A 21,754-nucleotide genomic window follows, 5' to 3' on the forward strand; every position below is an offset into this window, starting at 1 on the left:
CCGCATCGACCAGATCATCGATGCCACCGCAGGACACGACTCACTGTGCTTCCTCGACGCATATTCCGGATACCATCAAATCAAAATGAAGGAGTCCGATCAAGCTGCAACGGCATTCATTACCCCTTATGGGCCATTCTGCTTCAACACCATGCCCTTCGGGCTCAAAAACACCGGGGCCACCTACCAACGTATGATTCAAACATGCCTGGAGAAACAGATCGGCAAGGCAGTTGAAGCATACGTGGACGACGTCGTCATTAAAACTAGGCACGTCGATTCACTAATAGACGATTTGCGTCTCGCATTCAACAACCTCCGTGCATATGTCATCAAGCTCAATCCGGAAAAGTGTGTTTTCGGCGTCCCTGCTGGAAAGCTGCTGGGCTTCATCGTTTTCAATAGAGGAATTGAAGCAAATCCAGCCAAAATCCGAGCTTTGTCACAATTGGCTATGCCAACAGACCTTAAACAGGTCCAAAAACTCGCCGGATGCGTGGCAGCTTTAAGCCGCTTTATCTCCAGATTGGGAGAAAAGGCATTGCCACTGTATCGCCTCCTCCAGTGCGCCGATCACTTTGAGTGGACGGATGCGGCAACGGTCGGACTGGAAGAAATAAAAGCCCTTCTTGCGAGCAACCCAATCCTGGCCGCGCCGAACATCAGCAAACCCATGTTATTATACATATCGGTAACACATCAAGTGGTGAGCGCCGTGCTCGTCGTTGAGCGAGAGCAGGACGGACACAAATTCCCGCTTCAAAAGTCGGTATACTACGTATGCACTGTCCTCACACCATGCAAATCCCAGTGCCCTCATTACCAAAAGATAGCATACGCGGCCTTCATGGCATCCCGGAAGCTACGACACTACTTCCAAGAATGTTTGATCACGGTGGCTTCCGAAGTACCACTCAATGATATAATAAAAAACCGTGATGCTACGGGCTGGATTGCCAAATGGGCCATTGATCTCCTTCCATTCAACATAACATACAAACCGCGTCGAGCCATTAAATCCCAAGTACTGGCGGACTTCGTCGCCGAATGGACAGAGGCCGAACTCCCTAAAGAGTATGTCGCATATTCCAACTGGGTCATGCACTTCGATGGCTCCAAAATGCTAGCAGGCTTAGGGGCGGGCATTGTCTTAACATCGCCCACTGAAGATATAGTTCAGTACATACTCCAAATATTGTACAGAGACTCCAACAATGCAGCCGAATACGAGGCCTTAGTGCATGGTATTCGGATGGCTCCAACAATGCAGCCGAATACGAGGCCTTAGTGCATACAACGCCTAGAAGTGCGCGGAGACTCGAACCTCGCGATATCTCAAATAAATGGAGATTTCGATGCCAAGGATCCAAAGAAGGCGGCCTATCAAAACGCCATTCTCAAAATGCCGGCTCGGTTCAAGGGGGTCGAGTTTCACCATGTGGCTCGAGAAAGTAATCAAGCGGCGGATGTCCTTGCTCGCATCGGTGCCAAGCGCGACCCTGTCCGACCAAACATATTTTTGGAAAGGCTTTTCAAGCCATATGTGGTGTGGCAAGGGGAGAGCAGCAACGTCAGTCCGGATCCGACCACAACCCCAGATTCCGAACATACCGACATCATCGGAGGCTCAGCCACCGAAATAACACCGTCGACCCATCTTATCATGGCAGTCATTGCCCCATGGACCGAAACCGTCTTGTCCTACCTCAACAGGCGAGAGCTCCCCAAGGATCAGAACGAGGCTTGCTGCATTATTCGAGGTTCAAAAGCCTATAAAGTCCACAAAGGAGAACTCTACAAGAAAAGCGCTACCGGAGTACTCCAAAGATGCATCTCCGAGGAAGAGGGGCGGCAACTCTTGGCTGAGATTCATGCCGGTCTCGGTGGTCACCACGCTGCAGATCGGGCCCTTGTAAGCAAGGCCTTCCGTACAGGCTTTTACTGGCCGACGGCCTGAGCAGATGCCCAGGACCTTGTCCAACATTGCGTCGGATGCCAACTTTTTGCCAACCAAAGCCATATGCCACCCACTGCTCTACAAACAATCCCCATCACCTGGCCTTTTGTGGTCTGGGGGCTTGACATGGTTGGACCCGTTAAAGGAGGCAGCCATAAGAAAAAATATCTCCTAGTCATGGTAGATACATTCACTAAGTGGATAGAGGCCAAACCAGTCAAAACGGCCGAAGTTGGACTTGTGATAGACTTTATATCCAGCGTTGTGCACCGTTACGGTGTTCCACACAGCATCATCACCGATAACAGCTCCAATTTCACAGCCGATAAGGTGAAAACTTGGTGTGCTAATCTGGGCATTAAGCTCGATTACGCCTCCGTCTATCACCCGCAAACAAATGGTCAATCGAACGGGCCAATGGTCTTATTATGAGCGGCATTAAACCCAGACTAGTGCGGTCTTTGAGAGAATCATACAAGCACTGGGTTGAGAAGCTTGACTACGTACTCTGGGGGCAGCGGACCATGCCCAACCGCACTACTGGATATACACCTTTCTTCATGGTGTACGGCACGGAGGCAGTGTTGCCCTGTGATATTATTCATGACTCACCTCGAGTGCGTATGTACGAAGAAAGAGAGGCCGAGCTTGATTGGCAGGACAGCCTAGATGCCCTAGAGAAGGAGCACGATGTTGCAAAGGTCCATTCCGCATTTTATCAACGACAGGCCCGCAGATAGCAAAGCAGAGAAGTATGGGCCAAGACTTATAATGTTGGCGAACTCGTTCTATGCTTGCCGGAGAAGAAAAATGAGAAACTCAAGGCCAAGTGGGAGGGTCCCTTCATCATTGACGAAGTTCTCACTAGAGGAGCGTACCGCTTGCGTGCTGCATCAGACAATCGCCTAGAGCCGAACCCCTGGAACGCGGCCAGACTCCAAAGATTCTATGCCTAGCGCCAAACTATTTGTTCGTCTCCTTCTCCCTATTGTTTCTTTATTTTTTCCTCTCTTTTCATTCTTCCTTTTTTTTCTTCTAAGCCTTAAAACTTCCGCACAGCTAAACCGTGCACCTGTGATGTACACATCCTCGAGCATGTACGTCCATCATACCTGGGGTTTCCCGGACAGAAGCTTATTCTTATTTTCCGAGCATCAAGCTCACCACATATGTGTTTTTCCCATATGTACCTTTTCTTCGCCATTATATGCATTGATATGACTTAAGTTTTGGCCAATCTGGGTTGCATGGCTCCTGTGCTTATGCCTTATGTTCCCGTTAGTTCGGCTAGGGCATAAAGGGAGCACCTATGCGATTGTTACTGCCGGGTCATCCGGATGTGTACCTCAGACTGGGTGAAGCTGAAAGCTAGCGTTCTTAAGGGAATATTCGGTCGGTGGATTAAAGATGTTTTTGCATTTACCCCATGGTGAACCCCCAGATGTTACGTATACTGTGATTTTTTTCAATCACAGTTCAGACATGCGTTTTAATGCATGCACACCCAGGGAAAGGAACCCTTAACGAAACTATTCTATCTGGAAGATGTTCCTTATAATCATAATGTAATATACCATAACTAGCCGGATACAACTTGTCTGTTCAAGCAACTATGACCCTTACGCCTGGTTTCCACGCATACCCCGGTCTATTTTACCGCTCAGGTATTCGGAAACACTCTGCACCTTCGGGTCCAGAGGTCGAAGCAAAAAGGTCTTCCATGACAATCGTTTTAGAATTCAGCTAGAGTTACATATATCAAGGAAAGTACATAGTCACTTGGACTCAAAAATTTCCTCCTCTATACCGTCCAGCATGCTGTCTAACTTACAATCCTGCTGGGAATACTTGGTGGCTACTTCTACTTGGTCATGTACCAAATTAACGGGAACTTGTTTTCCATCTGACCCTAGAGGTCCGATCCGAGCCATATGATTCGGATCAATCTTGGTATACTGTGTTTTCACCATGGCCCAGGCTTCTCGTGCACCTTCCCGGCAGGCCGATATCTTCCACAATCAAAAGCACTGCCGCGCTCCCTTGAATAGATGTATAAGCTCCTCCATATTTCCTGTAGGGAAGGTGATGGCCATAAGGCCTTGGCAACACTTCGCATCGCTTGCCGAGCCTACTCTTGCACTTGCGACAGCTCTTGTAGCAGATCGCTCGAGAATTCGGATATCTCCTCTTCGGGACGACCGGTCAGCATACCTGCAGACATAACTCTATCAGTCCCCTCTATCTACGAATTATTCGAAGGTAAGTTCGACCACATACTGAATATGTCGCCTCACAGCCTTTTATTCTCCTTTACGGAGTCAGCCAGCTAGGCCCGCACATCTTTCAGTTCTTCACCCAACTGGTTGTTGGAATCCTGGAGTTTGTTCTTCTCCTCCACGACTCGTGTTAGCACACGCTCGCCCGCGGCTTGTAGTATTTTGGCTTCTTGTTATCCGCCTTGAGCGGCTTTCAGTTGATCTTCCAGTTGATCTAATGATCCTATTAAGAGGTGAGCAACCGTGTCAGCATTATTGATATACCATTATGTTTTCTGGATGGAGGGGAACATTACGAGGAGATGCCTTGTTGGATTTCTCTAGCTCGGCATTGGCAGCAGATAGCTGGGTCTGATACTTTTCTAGTTCCTAAGATAACAGGTTGTTCTTCTCCGTAAGCACCTGGTTGTACAATGATCCTTAAGTCAGTTGTATCAACTGGTTTAAGTCTCGGGGGCTACTGGTGTATGATTATTAAATCTACACTTCCCCGCATATCTTTCAGATGCTGGTACATGGCTCTGGCAAGCCCATCCCGAGCAGCTCGGATGTATGCTTCAGCCGAGCTGAAGGCATCAAATGCCTCCTTTGAAAAGTTGGGGTCACGAAGAGCGGCCCTCCGACGGCGATGATTCATGGCACTCTCCACTTTAGAGATCGTGACGGACACATCGTCTGAATCCTCTGTGGAAGGATAGTTCGGCGCCACTCCCGTGTCAGCCCCCGTCCTTAGGGCAGGGTCTGGAACCTGACTAGTGGAGGCACGTCTGGTAGGCTCCTCGGACATAGTCCGGCAGACACTTTCCCTGATAGAATGCGGCGAATGGCATCACGATTTGATGTGGCGATCAGAAGATGTATTCTTGAAAAAAAAGCCTTACCTCTTTGACGAGGGTTTTGTCGTGTTATCATTTGCCTTCCTCTTCGAAGATATGCTCGGCGCGGGCGCCGCTCTACTCAGAGACGCTTCTGGTGCACATTGTGGCGTCGAGCGCCTCCCCTTTGGAACACGAAATAGTGTGGTGGGTGAGGCATAGTAACAAAGCTCTTTCGAGGAAGGTGTCTTTTAAATTACTTACATGTGAAGCTGGGAGGAGGCCGAGGTAATCAGTGATGATGGGTACTTCTGTACCATCGTAGCTCGTCTGATAGACTACTCCATCCTTGAGCTCCACAAATATGTCCGGATCTTCTTCGAATCCGGGGTCAAGGTCCCGGTTGTGACCCTCTAGCTGGGGGATGGGGCTATGGATCCCCTCGATGGACTTCCGCCATTCCTGTAGCAAGTGGATAGGTTACTGTCCATCGAAAATGATTCAGGGACAAGAGTAAAATGGTGGGATTGGAGCTTACCCAGCTAGGAGGATTATACATGGAAAATCCATCTCAACACTGGAGACGAGTGAACTCCTCCTTCTCCCCTTTGTACAGTTCGGACAGTATTTTGGCCAAAGCGGCGGGGGTTTTACCCTTCCGACCGTAGCGTGAGGCGTCATCTTCCCCATTATAGTGCCACATGGGAAGCCCTCTGTATTGGAGTGGTTGGACCCCCCGCACTATGGAGATCGCCATTACCTCGATTATTGACAATCCGGACTGGGCGAGCATCTTAATCTTGCCCATCAACTGACTGGCTTCTGCACTATCCTCCTCCTTAAGGCTCCGAGGACGACAGCTGTGGTGTTTCTTCAACGGAGTGCTTGAAAATTCGGGGAGGCCCATTCGGACTGGGTCAGGAAGAGCAGCGTCGTCATTATAGAACCATTCGGAAGGCCACTCTTCGGAAGCCTTCTTCGGCATGACGGACATGTATCCGGTCCCGGCGATACGCCATACTTCGGCTCCTCCTACTTCGAATATTGACCCCCCTTGATTATGAGGGACGAGGCAGCGTAGTCTTCTCCATAAATCAAAATGGGCCTTGCAGCCTAGGAAAAGCTCGCATAGAGAAACATAACCCACGATGTGCAGGATGGAGGCGGGAGTGAAACTGTGCAGTTGGAGGCCATAATACTCCAGAAGTCCTCAGAGGAAGGGATGGATTGGAAATCCGACGCCTCTTAGCAAGAATGGAACGAAGCATATTCGTTCCCCCTGGACGGATTGGGGAAGTTCTCCACCTGAACCCCGCCATTGAAGGATGTCAGCCCTGCTCGTACGGGGACTAGATCCGCAGGAGGAAGAAATCCCTGTTTTTGCTGCTTCGATAGCTGACCATGAGATACGGAGCATCTCTCCCAATCACCCTTTTCGGAGCCATGGGGACAAGAGGAAGAGCTGGGAGCGTTAGCCATGTTGGGGTGGTTCCGCTTAGCAAGCTTTGTGGATTTTTTCGTGGGGTGTAGAATGGATCTGAGATCTATTCTCTTTAAATAGGCACCTCTCTTGTATGGTCAGGGTGGTATGTGCAAGAATACCCCGACCTCCTGTATTCACTCAACACGTGGAAACTGCAGTTAGGAAGGCATGGAAGCCGAGGGGTACGACATTAAATGAAAAGCCGAATACATCACTTTGAAGTCATCGGAGGAGGAACCCGCCTTGCAATGTCGAAGACTATCTGTGTGCCGGACACCTTGTCATTGAAGTCTGGTTCGGGGGCTACCGAGGGAGTCTTGGACTAAGGGGTCCTTGGGCGTCCAACGTATTAGACATGGGCTGGACTGATGGGCTGTGAAGATACAAAGGCCGAAGACTCTACCCGTGTCCGGCTAGGACACTCCTTGGAGTGGAAGGCAAGCTTGGCGACCAAACATGAAGATTCCTTTCTCTGTAACCGACCTTATGTAACCCTAGATCCCTCCGGTGTCTATATAAATTGGAGGGCTAGGTCCGTAGAGGGAGATTCCTGATAATCCTAGTCAGACAGGCTAGACTTTTAGGGTTTAGCCATTACAATCTCGTGGTAGATCAACTCTTGTAATACTCATATTCATCAAGATCAATCAAGCCGGAAGTGGGGTATTACCTCTCCATAGAGAGGGACCAAACTAGGGTAAACATTGTGTCCCCTGTCTCCTGTTACCATCGACCTTAGACGCACAGTTCGGGACCCCCTACCCGAGATCCGCCGGTTTCGACATCGACAGCGCCCCCACCCTCGTGGGCCCCTCAGAGCTCCACCGACGTACTTCTTCCTCCTATATATACACTTATACTCCGAAAACATCCAGGAGCACCATGAAACCCTATTTCCACCGCCGCAACCTTCTATACACGTGAGATCCCATCTTGGGGCCTTTTACGGTGCTCTGTCGGAGGGGGAAATCGATCACAGAGGGCTTCTACATCAACACCATAGCCTGTCCGATGATGTGTGAGTAGTTTACCACAGACCTTCAGGTCCATAGTTATTAGCTAGATTGCTTCTTCTCTCTCTTTGGATCTCAATAGAAAGTTATCCTTGATTCTCTTGGAGATCTATTCGATGTAATTCTTTTTGCTGTGTGTTTGTCGAGATCCCATGAATTGTGGGTTTATGATCAAGATTATCTATGAACAGTATTTGATTCTTCTCTTAAATCTTTTATGCATGATTTAAATATCTTTGCAAGTCTCTTTGAATTATCAGTTTGGTTTGGCCTACTACATTGATCGTTCTTGCAATGGGAGAAGTGCTTAGCTTTGGGTTCAATCTTGCGGTGTCCTTTCCCAGTAACAGCAGGGGCAGCAAGGCATGTATTGTATTGTTGCCATCGAGGACAAAAAGATGGGGTTTATATCATATTGCTTGAGTTTATCCCTCTACATCATGTCATCTTGCCTAATGTGTTACTCTATTCTTATGAACTTAATACTCTAGATGCATGCTGGATAGCAATCGATGAGTGGAGTAATAGTAGTAGATGCAGAATCGTTTCAGTCTACTTGTCACAGATGTCATGCCTATATACATGATTATGCCTAGATATTCTCATAAGTATTCGCTTTTCTACCAATTGCTCGACAATAATTTGTTCACCCATCGTAGAATTTGCTATCTTGAGAGAAGCCACTAGTGAAACCTATGGCCCCCGGGTCTATCTTCCATCATATTATTTCCATATCAATTTTCTATTTATATTACCCTTTATTCTGCAATCTTTATTTTCCAATCTATATCATGAAAATACCAAAAATATTTATCTTATAATCTCTATCAGATCTCACTTTCGTAAGTGATCACGAAGGGATTGACAACCCCTTTATCGCGTTGGTTGTGAGGTTCTTGTTTATTTGTGCAGGTACTAGGTGACTTGTGTGTTACCTCCTACTGGATTGATACCTTGGTTCTTAAAAACTGAGGGAAATACTTACGCTACTATGCTGCATCACCCTTTCCTCTTCAAGGGAAAACCAACGCATGCTCAAGAGGTAGCAAACCTTCGAACTATGAAGAAGCAATGGCGGGCCCAGATTCCAACAAATGACTTGAAGCCATGGAGTCCGAGATAGGATCCATGGATGAAAACAAAGTATGGACTTTGACGGACTTGCCCAATGATCGGCAAGCCATAGAGAATAAGTGGATCTTTAAGAAGAAGACTGACACTGATGGTAATGTGACCGTCTATAAGGCTCAGCTTCTCGCTAAGGGTTATCGACAAATTCAAGGGGTTGACTACGATGAGACCTTCTCACCCGTAGCGAAGCTGAAGTCTGTCTGAATCATGTTAGCAATTGCCACGTTCTATGATTATGAGATCTGGCAAATGGATGTCAAAACGGCATTCCTTAACGGTTTCCTTAAGGAAGAATTGTATATGATGCAGCCGTAAGGTTTTGTCGATCCTAAGAATGCTAACTAGGTATGCAAGCTCCAGCGCTCCATCTATGGGCTGGTGCAAGCATCCCGGAGTTGGAACATTCGCTTTGATGAAATGATCAAACCATTTGGGTTTATACTGACTTATGGAGAAGCCTGCATTTACAAGAAAGTGAGTGGGAGCTCTATAGAATTTCTCATATTATATGTGGATGACATACTATTGATGGGAAATGATATAGAACTTTTGGAAAGCATAAAGGCCCACTTGAATAAGTGTTTTTCAATGAAGAACCTTGGAGAAGCTGCTTACATATTAGGCATCAAGATCTACAGAGATAGATCGAGACGCCTCATTGGTCTTTCACAAAGCACGTACCATGACAAGATATTGAAGAATTTCAATATGGATCAGTCCAAGAAAGGGTTATTGCCTGTATTGCAAGGTGTGAGATTGAGCACAGCTCAATGCCCGACCTTGGCAGAAGATAGAGAAAAGATGAGTGTCATCCCCTATGCCTCAGCCATAGCTAGGTTCTATTATGTATGCCATGCTGTGTACCAGATCTGATGTGAACCTTGCCATAAGTTTGGTGGGGAGGTACCGAAGTGATCCCAGTATGGAACACTGGACAACAGTCAAGAATATCCTAAAGTACCTGAAAAGGACTAAGGATATGTTTCTCATTTATGGAGGTAATGAAGAGCACGTCGCAAAGGGTTACGTCAATGCTAGCTTCGACACGGATCTGGATGACTCCAAGTCACAAACCGGATATATGTATATTTTGAATGGTGGGGCAATCAGCTGGTGCAGTTGCAAGCAAAGCACGTGGCGGGATCTATATGTGAAGCAGAGTACATAGCTGCCTCGGAGGCAGCACAAGAAGCAGTCTGGATGAAGGAGTTTATCACCGACCAAAGAGTGATTCCCAATGCGTCGGGCCCGATGACTCTCTTCTGTGACAACACTGGAGCTATTGCCCTTGCAAAGGAGCCTAGGTTTCACAAGAAGACCAGGCACATCAAGCGTCGCTTCAACTCCATTAGTGAATATATTCAAGATGGAGACATAGATATTTGTAAAGTACATACAAATATGAATGTCGCAGATCCATTTGTTGGGGAACGTAGCATGCAATTTCAAAATTTTCCTACGCTCACGCAAGATCTATCGAGGATATGCATAACAACGAGAGGGGGAGAGTGTGTCTATGTACCCTCGTAGACCGAAAGCGGAAGTGTTTGACAACGCAGTTGATGTAGTCGTACACCTTCGTGATCCATCCCGATCAAGTATGGAAAGTACGACACCTCCGCATTCAGCACATGTTCAGCTCGATGACGTCCTCGCCTTCTTGATCTAGTAAGAGGGGCGAAGTAGTAGATGAGTTCCGACAACATGACAGCATGGTGACGGTGTTGATGAAGAACAATCTCCGCAGGGCTTCGCCAAGCACAAAGGAAACTATGATGGGGGATAAACTAGAGGGACAGGGTTGCCGGCACACGGCTTGGTGTTTCTTGATGTGTCTTGGGTGCTATCCATGTCCCTCTATTTATATGTTGATCCCTGGGGTCGAAACTTGGAGTAAAAGCCTCCTCAAAGTCGGTTTTCCCCGAAAGGCAAGAGTCCTTCTCGGACTCCAGGGCTAGACGCCAGGGTTCCCGGCGTCTACCCCCTAGACGCCAGGGTTCTGGGCATCTACCCCCTAGATGCCAGGGTTCCTGGCGTCTAGCCTCTAGTCTCTGCAAAACTCCCTTTTACACTTTCCAAAAGCCTCATGGACTTTCCCCTTTGGCACAAATAAAGTGTTCTCGTACCCAAACATTTCCAAAAACATCCAGAACCCCTTCCGGTGAATTCCGGAACCCTTCCGGAGACCAAACACTATTATCCCATATATCAATCTTTACCTCCGGACCATTTCGGAGCTCCTCGTCATGTCCGTGATCATATTCGGGACTCCGAACAACATTCAGTCACCAACATACATAACTCATGTAATACTATATCGTCAACGAACGTTAAGCGTGCGGACCCTACGGGTTCGAGAACTAAGTAGACATGACCGAGATACCTCTCTGGTCATAACCAATAGCGGAACCTGGATGCTCATATTGGCTCCTACATATTCTACAAAGATCTTTATCGGTCGAACCTTATGACAATATATGTTATTCCCTTTGTCATCGGTATGTTACTTGCCCGAGATTCGATCGCCGGTATCTTCATACCTAGTTCAATGTCGTTACCAGCAAGTCTCTTTACTCGTTCCGTAATATATCATCCCGCAACTAACTCATTAGTTACATTGCTTGCAAGGCTTCTTATGATATGTATTACCGAGAGCGTCCAGAGATACCTCTCCAATACTCGGAGTGACTAATCCTAATCTCAATCTATGCCAACCAAACAAACACCTTCGAAGATACCTGTAGAGCATCTTTATAATCACCCAGTTACGTTGTGACGTTTGATAGCACACAAGGCATTCCTCCAGTATCCGGGAGTTGCATAATCTCATAGTCGAAGGAATATGTATTTGACATGAAGAAAGCAATAGCAATAAAACTGAACGATCAACATGCTAAGCTAACGGATGGGTCTTGTCCATCACATCATCCTCCTAATGATGTGATCCTGTTCATCAAATGACAACACATGTCTATGGTTAGGAAACTTAACCATCTTTGATTAACGAGCTAGTCTTAGTAGAGGCTTACTAGGGACACGATGTTTTGTCTATGTATCCATACATGTATCAAGTTTCCGGTTAATACAATTCTAGCATGAATAATAAACATTTATCATGATATAAGGAAATATAAAATAACAACTTTATTATTGCCTCTAGGGCATATTTTCTTCAGTCTCCCACTTGCACTAGATTCAATAATCTAGATTACATTGTAATGATTCTAACATAAATGGAGTCTTGGTGCTGATCATGTTTTGCTCATGGAAGAGGCTTAGTCAACAGGTCTGCAAAATTCAGATCCATATGTATTTTGCAATTCTCTATGTCTCCCTCCTTGACTTGATCGCGGATGGAATTGAAGTGTCTCTTGATGTGTTTGGTTCTCTTGTGAAATCTGGATTCCGTCACTAAGGCAATTGCTCTAGTATTGTCACAAAATATTTTCATTGGACCCGATGCACTAGGTATTATACCTAGATCAGATATGAACTCCTTCATCCAGACTCCTCCATTTGTTGCTTCCCAAGCAACTATGTACTCCGCTTCACACGTAGATCCCGCCACGACGCTCTGCTTGGAACTGCACCAACTGACGGCTCCACCATTCAATATAAATATGTATCCGGTTTGTGACTTAGAGTCATCCGGATCAGTGTCAAAGCTAGTGTAACATCCCAAATTTTCAATTTGGAATGTTTTACAAGTATTAGCTAAGCATCTATGAATTTTGATTGAAATTGGGTGACATTTGAATTTCAGAGGCATTGGAGTTTCATTTGAATTTGAATTTGATTTGGCAACTGAAATTTACATCAAATATCTCTGACAAATACTTGATCAAAAGTATGAGAGGAGCTAACATGACACTCCAAAATGTCAGAAGAAAATTTTACCAAAAGGTTTGAATTCAAATTTGAATTTTATTTGGAATTTGCAGAAAATGTTTTTTAGTTTTTGTTTTGCCTGTGGAAAAATGTGCACGTTGTAGGATTCATTTTTATGATTTTATTGATATATATGTACTATATAAAAATATTATAGATTTATCTTATTTTAGTTTTTTTCCTCTGCCTTAATTAAAAAAAGGAGAAACACCTGAACTGGCCAGGCCGACCGACCCAGCCAGCGAGGCCGCATCCCAGCTAGTGACGAGCCGGCCTGTCCCAACGCCCGACGCCGGAACCATCTCCCTTCGGTCGCCCGTTCGCTCCCCTCTCTCTCCCCCTCACTTAACCGGGACCCCACCCTTCTCTTTCCCCTGGCGCACGACACACCGCACCAGAGCACGCGCAGAGCGCGCCCGGCACCGCGATCTTCTCGGGATCGCGATCCCGCGTCGCCCCCTCGCCCAAGTCCATGCCCTATATAAACCCCCAGCCTCCTCTCTCAATCCACTTAAAACCCTAAGCTCAACTCCACCCGTAGCTCGCGCCGTCGCCAAACGCATCTCGCTGCCGCCGCCTCGGTTCGCCGCCATTTCTGCCACCGGTGAGCACCCCCCTTGTTTCCGAGCTACTCCACCCGAACCGCATGTTCCCCGCGCACCCTGCTGACACCATATCATCGCCACGAACCGCGAAGCCGTCGCCCTCGAGCTCGATGGCTGCCCTCCAGAGTAGGAGCTCACCCGAGTACGTCTCCATCGCCTCCGTCATCTCCGAGCTCCAGCGACCCCGCCCCCGACTCCCCCTCGCTCCGCAGCACCGCCCCGACCACTCTGCCGCCTTCGCCGACCACCGGAGTCGCCGTCGCCACCGTCGCCGAGCCGCCGTCGTCCATTGTCGCCGTCACCATCGTTGTAAGCCTCCGGACCCCTCTCCACTGTTGGATCTTTAGTCTACGGCTTAGATTAGACAAGGAAAGGGTTAGGTTTTAGATTAGACAAGCGAAGGGTTAGGTTTTTTTATTAGATAGGTTTAGTTTTTGTTTTATTCCGGTTTAGTTCCTGGTTTAGTTAGACCGGCCCGATCGGTTTATTCTGTTTAGCCCGTAGACATATTAGCCTATTAAACGCATGCGCGCTGTTCAGTTTCAGATCGCCCACTGTTACGGCCCGTTAGCGCGTTAGTTTTTTTAGTTTTACTTTAGTTTCTGTTTTTAAAATAGAATAGTTCTGATTTTGTAAAATCTATAACTCTTAGGTTATTTATTATTTTTAGTTGATTCCTTTTTATCAGTTAGCAAATTTCCTATAGTTTCTGTAGAAAATAGTTTCGGCCATGTTTAAAATTTTAAAAATAGTTTTATATAGTTTTAGTCAGATTAGTTTTTCTGCCATAATTTGACTTAGGATTATTTTATTTTAGTGATTACTTTTGCTACGGCTTAGTTTTGACCTAGCCTAGCAGTAGGAACTTGTTGGGCTATTTTTAGATTGTATTAAAATTAGTTTTAGTCCAAATCAAGCTATTCTAGTTTTATTTAGCTTGCTACTGCTCCCCGCTGTTCTAGTTAGTATAGAATTTTATTTTACCCCTGTTAGAAATTATTTTAGATTAGTTTTTGTAGTTACAGAGGGTGAACTTTTATTTACAACAAAATAAAAAGTTTTATTTTATTTTCTTGTTAGTTTTGTTTTAGGCATAATAGGGGTTCTATAATATCTATTGATGTGATTCTTTTTGCACCTAGTTTATATGTTGTTTTCCTTTCTGTTAGTTAGCAAAACCCTTGTTTTGGTTCTGTTAAGAAAAAAATTATTAGGATAAAACCATTTCCTAGTTGTTTGCTTGAAGTAATGAAAACTTTGATTTGGAGTTCTTCGGGTTCTCTTTGGTTTTGGTTTGGGTGCTTGTGTGATTTACGTTAGCTTGCTATTATGTTAATATAGTTGTATGCTTATGAATTCATTGTTTGCTTCGAATAGAATTTCTGGAGTGCGAACCTTGCTATCAAGAATCACTAGTGTTCGAAGACCGTCAGTTAGGCAAGTCATTTGATCATCTTTTAAAATACCTATGATTTTGTTGCATTAGAATTATTCCTCCCCACCATGCATGCAGTAGGAGAATTTTAAGTTATGTTCTTGGGTAGTATCATGAGGTAGGATGAACCCCTTTTCCTTGTTACCAATGCCCGGGACGATGTAGTGGATTGCGATGCTTTTGTAGACGGGATTGGTTGAGTGATTCATAAGGGAGATGTGAGAGTCAAGGTGATGACAACCCCATGACTTCAAGCTCAAGATGGAATTCAAAATTCACTAGTGGGTGGAGGACGGTTGACGGGCACCCTGGAGCAACCAGCGGATGGCCGGGATGCATGGAGAAGCACCATGACATCTTGCGGAAAGCTTCACCCAACCGCAAAGAGACTGATGGATACCCCTTTACCGGAAGCTTACCTATGCAGCCGCAAGCCATTATGGGCTCTGGCTTGGTCGACCCTAGGCGTGACTCTGACCGGACGGTGCTACGAGATGTTGAAGAACGATAGGATTGGATGGGCACCGGCAGTGGCCCGGAGAAACTCTACGAAAGACCCTGTTTCGTTCGTCCCATCTTCAAACACCAGGTAGTGCAAGGACATAAAGGAGGGAACGATTCTTGCGGGTAAAGTACACAAGAATCTATAGAGTAGAAACCTAATCGATTAGTCGTGTCCCCGGTTACGGACAAATGAGCCTCTGGAATTGGAGTATTTCGGAAATCTCAACACCGAACATAACTAATTAATTGATGGGTTATTAATAATTTTGGGTATGAGACACTGGTTGGCGGAACCATCTCATTAACAACCAACATTTTGTAGTAATTGCAAGCAAGTCCTTTGTTGTAGGAGAAATTGGCTTTTTCGCAAAAAACAGAAAACTTAGAGCCCCACAGACAAATTGCATATAGTGTTGGTAATTTTATTGTTGTTCTCTCTTCATGACTTGCCGGCATATTCAAAATGCTGACCTACATGGCTACAACGTCTCATGTAGTAGAGGAGTTTTCCGAGCAGGAGTGAGGCTACGATCTACGCTCGGTGATTGCCCTATGGAGTCGGATGGACTCGCTTTTCGTCTACGCTTCCTCAACTTTATTTAGTTTATTTCTCAGGAGTTGGCCTTCGGCCGAATTTATTATGATTTAATAAAGATTCGATATGAGAATCGTGTAATAAATTCAGGTGTGATTGAACTTTGAATCTTTTCATCAATGTACTGTGTGTGCCAGCATGATCTTGGGATGGTACAACTACACACAGACTTGACCGATTTCGAGTCGGGTCATTACAGCTAGCATCGACATAACCATTTACGACAAGCTCTTTGTCACCTCCATAAACGAGAAACATATCCTTAATCCTTTTCAGGTATTTCAGGATGTTCTTGACCGCTGTCCAGTGATCCACTCCTGGGTTACATTGGTACCTCGCTGCAAACTTATAGCAAGGCACACATCAGGTCTGGTACACAACATTGCATACATGATAGAACCTATGGCTGAGGCATAGGGAATGACTTTCATTTTCTCTCTATATTCTGCGGTAGTCGGGCATTGAGTCTGACTCAACTTCACACCTTGTAACACAGGCAAGAACCCTTTCTTTGACTGATCCATTTTGAACTTCGTCAAAACTTTATCAAGGTATGTACTTTGTGAAAGTCCAATTAAGCGTCTTGATCTATCTCTATAGATCTTGATGCCCAATATATAAGAAGCTTCACCGAGGTCTTTCATTGAAAAATTCTGGTTCAAGTATCCTTTTATGCTATCTAGAAATTCTATATCATTTCCAATCAACAATATGTCATCCACATATAATATTAGAAATGCTACAGAGCTCCCACTCACTTTCTTGTAAATACAACCTTCTCCAAAAGTCTGTATAAAACCATATGCTTTGATCACACTATCAAAGCATATATTCCAACTCCGAGAGGCTTGCACCTGCAGTCCATAAATGGATCGCTGGAGCTTGCACACTTTGTTAGCACCTTTAGGATCGACAAAACCTTCTGGTTGCATCATATACAACTCTTCTTTGATAAATCCATTAAGGAATGCAGTTTGGACATCCATTTGCCAAATTTCATAATCATAAAATGCGGCAATTGCTAACATGATTCGGATAGACTTAAGCATCGCTACGGGTGAGAAGGTCTCATCATAGTCAACTCCTTGAACTTGTCGAAAACCTTTCACAACAAGTGAAGCTTTGTAGACAGTAACATTACCATCAGCGTCGGTCTTCTTCTTGAAGATCCATTTATTCTCTATGGCTTGCCGATCATCGGACAAGTCAACCAAAGTCCATACTTTGTTCTCATACATGGATTCCATCTCAGATTTCATGGCCCCAAGCCATTTTGCGGAATCTGGGCTCATCATTGCTTTCTCAGAGTTCATAGGTTCGTCATGGTTTAGTAACATGACTTCCAGAACAGGATTACCGTACCACTCTAGTGTAGAACATACTCTAGTTGACCTACGAGGTTCAGTAGTAACTTGATCTGAAGTTTCATGATCATCATTTACTTCCTCACCAATTGGTGTAGGCATCATTGAACTGATTCCTGTGATGGCCTACATTCCAACTCGAGAGAAGGTACAACTACCTCATCAATTTCTACTTTCATCCCACTCACTTCTTTCGAGAGAAACTCCTTCTCTAGAAAGGGTCCATTCCTAACAACAAATATCTTGCCTTCGGAACTGTGATAGAAGGTGTACCCAACAATTTCTTTTAGGTATCGTATGAAGACACATTTCTCCGATTTGGGTTCGAGCTTATCAGGCTGAAGCTTTTCCACGTAAGCATCGCAACCCCAAACTTTAAGAAACAAAAACTTAGGTTTCTTGCTAAACCACAGTTCATATGGTGTCATCTCAACGGATTTAGATGGTGCCCTATTTAACGTGAATGCAGCCGTCTCTAAAGCATAACCCCAAAACGATAGTGGTAAATCGGTAAGAGACATCTTAGATGGCACCACATCTAATAAAGTATGGTTACAACGTTCATACACACCATTACGCTTTGGTGTTCCAGGTGGCGTCAGTTGCGAAACTATTCCACATTGTTTCAAATGAAGACTAAACTCGTAACTCAAATATTCGCTTCTGTGATCAGATCGTAGAAACTTTATTTTCTTGTTATGATGATTTTCCACCTTACTCCAAAATTCTTTGAACTTTTCAAATGTTTCAGACTTATGTTTCATTAAGTAGATATACCCATATCTGCTCAAATCATCTGTGAAGGTCAGAAAATAACGATACTCGCCTCGAGCCTCAACACTCATCTGACCGCATACATCAGTATGCTTTATTTCCAATAAGTCAGTGGCTCACTCCATTGTTCCAGGGAACAAAGTCTTAGTCATCTTGCCCATGAAGCATGGTTCGCAAGCATCAAGTGATTCATAATCAAGTGATTCCAAAAGCCCATCTGCATGGAGTTTCTTCATGCGCTTTATACCAATATGACCTAAACGGCAGTGCCACAAATAAGTTTCACTATCATTATTAACTATGCATCTTTTGGCATCAATCTATCCCTAATAATAAAGCACAGATTGACTCTGTGGGTTCTCCGTCACAATACGCTTCTTCCCGTGAATTTGCGCTTTTAGTTTTTTCGGGCCTTATTGGGGAGCAGCCAAAAATTAGGCGCTTTTGTGAGTTTTGAACTCACAACCTCACATGTGGGAGAGAAGTCTACAACCAGTTGAGCTAGCATGTCTGTCTGTTACTAAGCAAGGCTCTTTACCTAATAGGCCGTAATTAAGAGAATAATGCGGGGAGAAACAACTTTATGCATGGCTAGGGAAATTAAGAGGAATTGATCCCTAAGTAAAAGGGATTGATTTGGTGAGAGTCGGCCGTCTGGATTTGTGCCTCCTATGTGTTACCATGACAGCATCACCACAGGGATAGCAGCTGCCAGGACACGTGCGTACATGACCAGCAGCGACCGGTGACCGACCTCCCCGAAGCGAGGTTCGCCACGTATGGGAGGGATGAGGATTAGATTGGTATTCTTGATTTTGTTTATGGCTGTGAAAAACGAACGTCCAAAGAGAGAAGAAGAGGGATGCTCGTGCTTTGCATGGCTCTATGTAATTAGAGATTTACTAACGAGAGAAGAAAGCGTGGGGAGACTCAAGCCCCATGTTGGGACGACCGTAGGAGAGCCAGCAAAGCATTTGGCACATTATAAAAGAAGGGAAATACAAGAATGTTTTTTTTGCAACCAAATTTACATTTTTCTTTGAAAAATTATCCGATTGATCGAACGTCATTGCTGCAACCAGAATAGTACATGACACTGCAAGCCTGGTCGATGCTGCTGCAAGCGGGACGCGGCGCTCCTAGGCTGAATGACCTATATATGCATCTAGCGGAAGCACGCCAATGCAACACCAGTTGTCGGCTTGCCGCTATACTTTTTTACTGGAAAAGTTGTACTTTCGTGTTGCAAAGCCGACTATCCATACCCTACAAGAACGGTTGGTGATATTTTAGGTCGGAAGGACGACGTCGCAAAGCTGACCACATGAACACGGCAAGGACGAACAACATTGATGTAAAGTCCGACGCATATCGTTGTGAGGTCAAACTATGTTACAGAAAATTGTATGTCGTCCGATGCTATCATATCATGCATGTGAATATTTTGATGAACACGTTAATTTTCTCTACCCTTGCAACGCACGGGCCCTTTTGCTAGTATTATGAATATGTGTATCACTACGATCGAGATTCAACAAAATAGACCACTCATCAAGGGTGCATGACCATAAAAGATATTACTCACATAAATAGAACAACCATTATTCTCTGATTTAAATGAATAACCGTCTCGCAACTAACAAGATCCAGATATAATGTTCATGCTCAGCGCTATCACCAAATAACAATTATTCAGGTATAAACTAATCCCGAAGGTAGATGTAGAGGTAGCATGCTGACGGTGATCACATCAACCTTGGAACCATTTCTGACATGCATCGTCACCTCGTCCTTAGCCAATCTTCGTTTAATCCGTAGCCCCTGTTTCGAGTTCCAAATATGAGCAATAGAACCAGTATCAAATACCCAGGCGCTACTACGAGCATTACTAATGTACACATCAATAACATGTATATCAAATATACCTTTCACTTTGCCATCTTCCTTATCCGCCAAATACTTGGGGCAGTTACGCTTCTAGTGACCAGTCCCTTTGCAGTAGAAGCACTCAGTTTCAGGCTTAGGTCCAGACTTGGGCTTCTTCCCGGGAGCAGTAACTTGCTTGCTATTCTTCTTGAAGTTCCCCTTCTTACCTTTGCCTTTTTTCTTGAAACTAGTGGTCTTGTTAACCATCAACACTTGATGCTCCTTCTTGATTTCTACCTCCGCAGCCTTAAGTATCGCGAAGAGCTCCGGAATTGTCTTTTCTATCCCTTGCATATTATAGTTCATCATGAAGCATTTATAGCTTGGTGGTAGTGATTGAAGAACTCTGTCAATGACACTATCATTTGGAAGATTAACTCCCAGCTGAGTCAAGTGGTTATGTTACCCAGACATTCTGGGTATGTGTTCACTGACATAACTGTTCTCCTCCATCTTGCAGCTATAGAACTTGTTGGAGACTTCATGTCTCTCAACTCGGGCATTTGCTTGAAGTATTAACTTCAACTCCTAGAACATCTCATATGCTCCATTACGTTCAAAATGTCTTTGAAGTCCTGATTCTAAGCTGTAAAGCATGGCACACTGAACTATCGAGTAGTCATCATATTTAGCTTGACAGACGTTCATAACATCCGGTGTTGCTCCTATAGCAGGTCCTGTACCCAGCGGTGCTTCAAAGATGTAATTCTTCTGTGCAGCAATGAGGATAATCCTCAAGATACGGACCTAGTCCGTGTAGTTGCTACCATCATCTTTCAACTTAGCTTTCTCTAGGAACACATTAAAATTCAAGGGAATGGTAGCACAGGACATTGATCTACAACAACATAGATAGGCAAAAACTATCAGGACTAAGTTAATGATAAATTTAAGTTCAATTAATCATATTACTAAAGAACTCCCACTTAGATAGACATTCCTCGAGTCATCTAAATGATCACATGATCCATATCAACTAAACCATGTCTGATCATCACGTGAGATGGAGTAGTTTTCAATGATGAACATCTCTATATTGATCATATCTACTATATGATTCACGTTCGACCTTTCGGTCTCAGTGTTTTGAGGCCATGTCTGTACATGCTAGGTTCGTCAAGTTTAACCCGAGTATTTCGCATGTGCAAAACTGTCTTGCACCCGTTGTATGTGAACATAGAGCTTATCACACCCGATCATCGCGTGGTGTCTCGGCACGACGAACTGTTGCAACGGTGCATACTCAGGGAGAACACTTATACCTTGAAATTTTAGTGAGGGATCATCTTATAGTGCTACCATCGTACTAAGCAAAATAAGATGCATAAAAGATAAACATCACATGCAATCAAAATATGTGACATGATATGGCCATCATCATCTTGTGCCTTTGATCTCCATCTCCAAAGCACCGTCATGATTTCCATCGTCACCGTCTTGACACCTTGATCTCCATTGTAGCATCGTTGTCGTATCGCCAACTATTGCTTCTACAACTATTGCTAACACATAGTGATATTGTAAAGCAATTACATGGCGATTGCATTTCATACAATAAAGCGACAACCATAAGGCTCCTGCCAGTTGCCGATGAATTTTACAAAACATGATCTTATCATACAACAACATATATCACATAATGTATTAAGCATATAACATCACAACATGCTCTACAAAAACAAGATAGACGTCCTCTACTTTGTTGTTGCAAGTTTTACGTAGCTACTACGGGCTTCTAGTAAGAACCATTCTTACCTACACATGACAAAACACAATGGTGACTTATCAAGTTTGTTGTTTTAACCTTCAACAAGGACCGGTCGCAGTCAAATTCGATTAAACTAAAGTTGGAGAAACAGACACCCGCCAGCCACCTTTATGCAAAACTAGTTGCATGTCTATTGGTGGAACCAGTCTCATGAACGTGGTCATGTAAGGTTGGTCCGGGCCGCTTCATCCAACAATACTGCAGAATCAAAATAAGACAT

This window comes from Triticum dicoccoides, chromosome 2A (genome assembly GCF_002162155.2).
Source record: "Triticum dicoccoides isolate Atlit2015 ecotype Zavitan chromosome 2A, WEW_v2.0, whole genome shotgun sequence".
NCBI classification, from domain to species: domain Eukaryota; kingdom Viridiplantae; phylum Streptophyta; class Magnoliopsida; order Poales; family Poaceae; genus Triticum; species Triticum dicoccoides.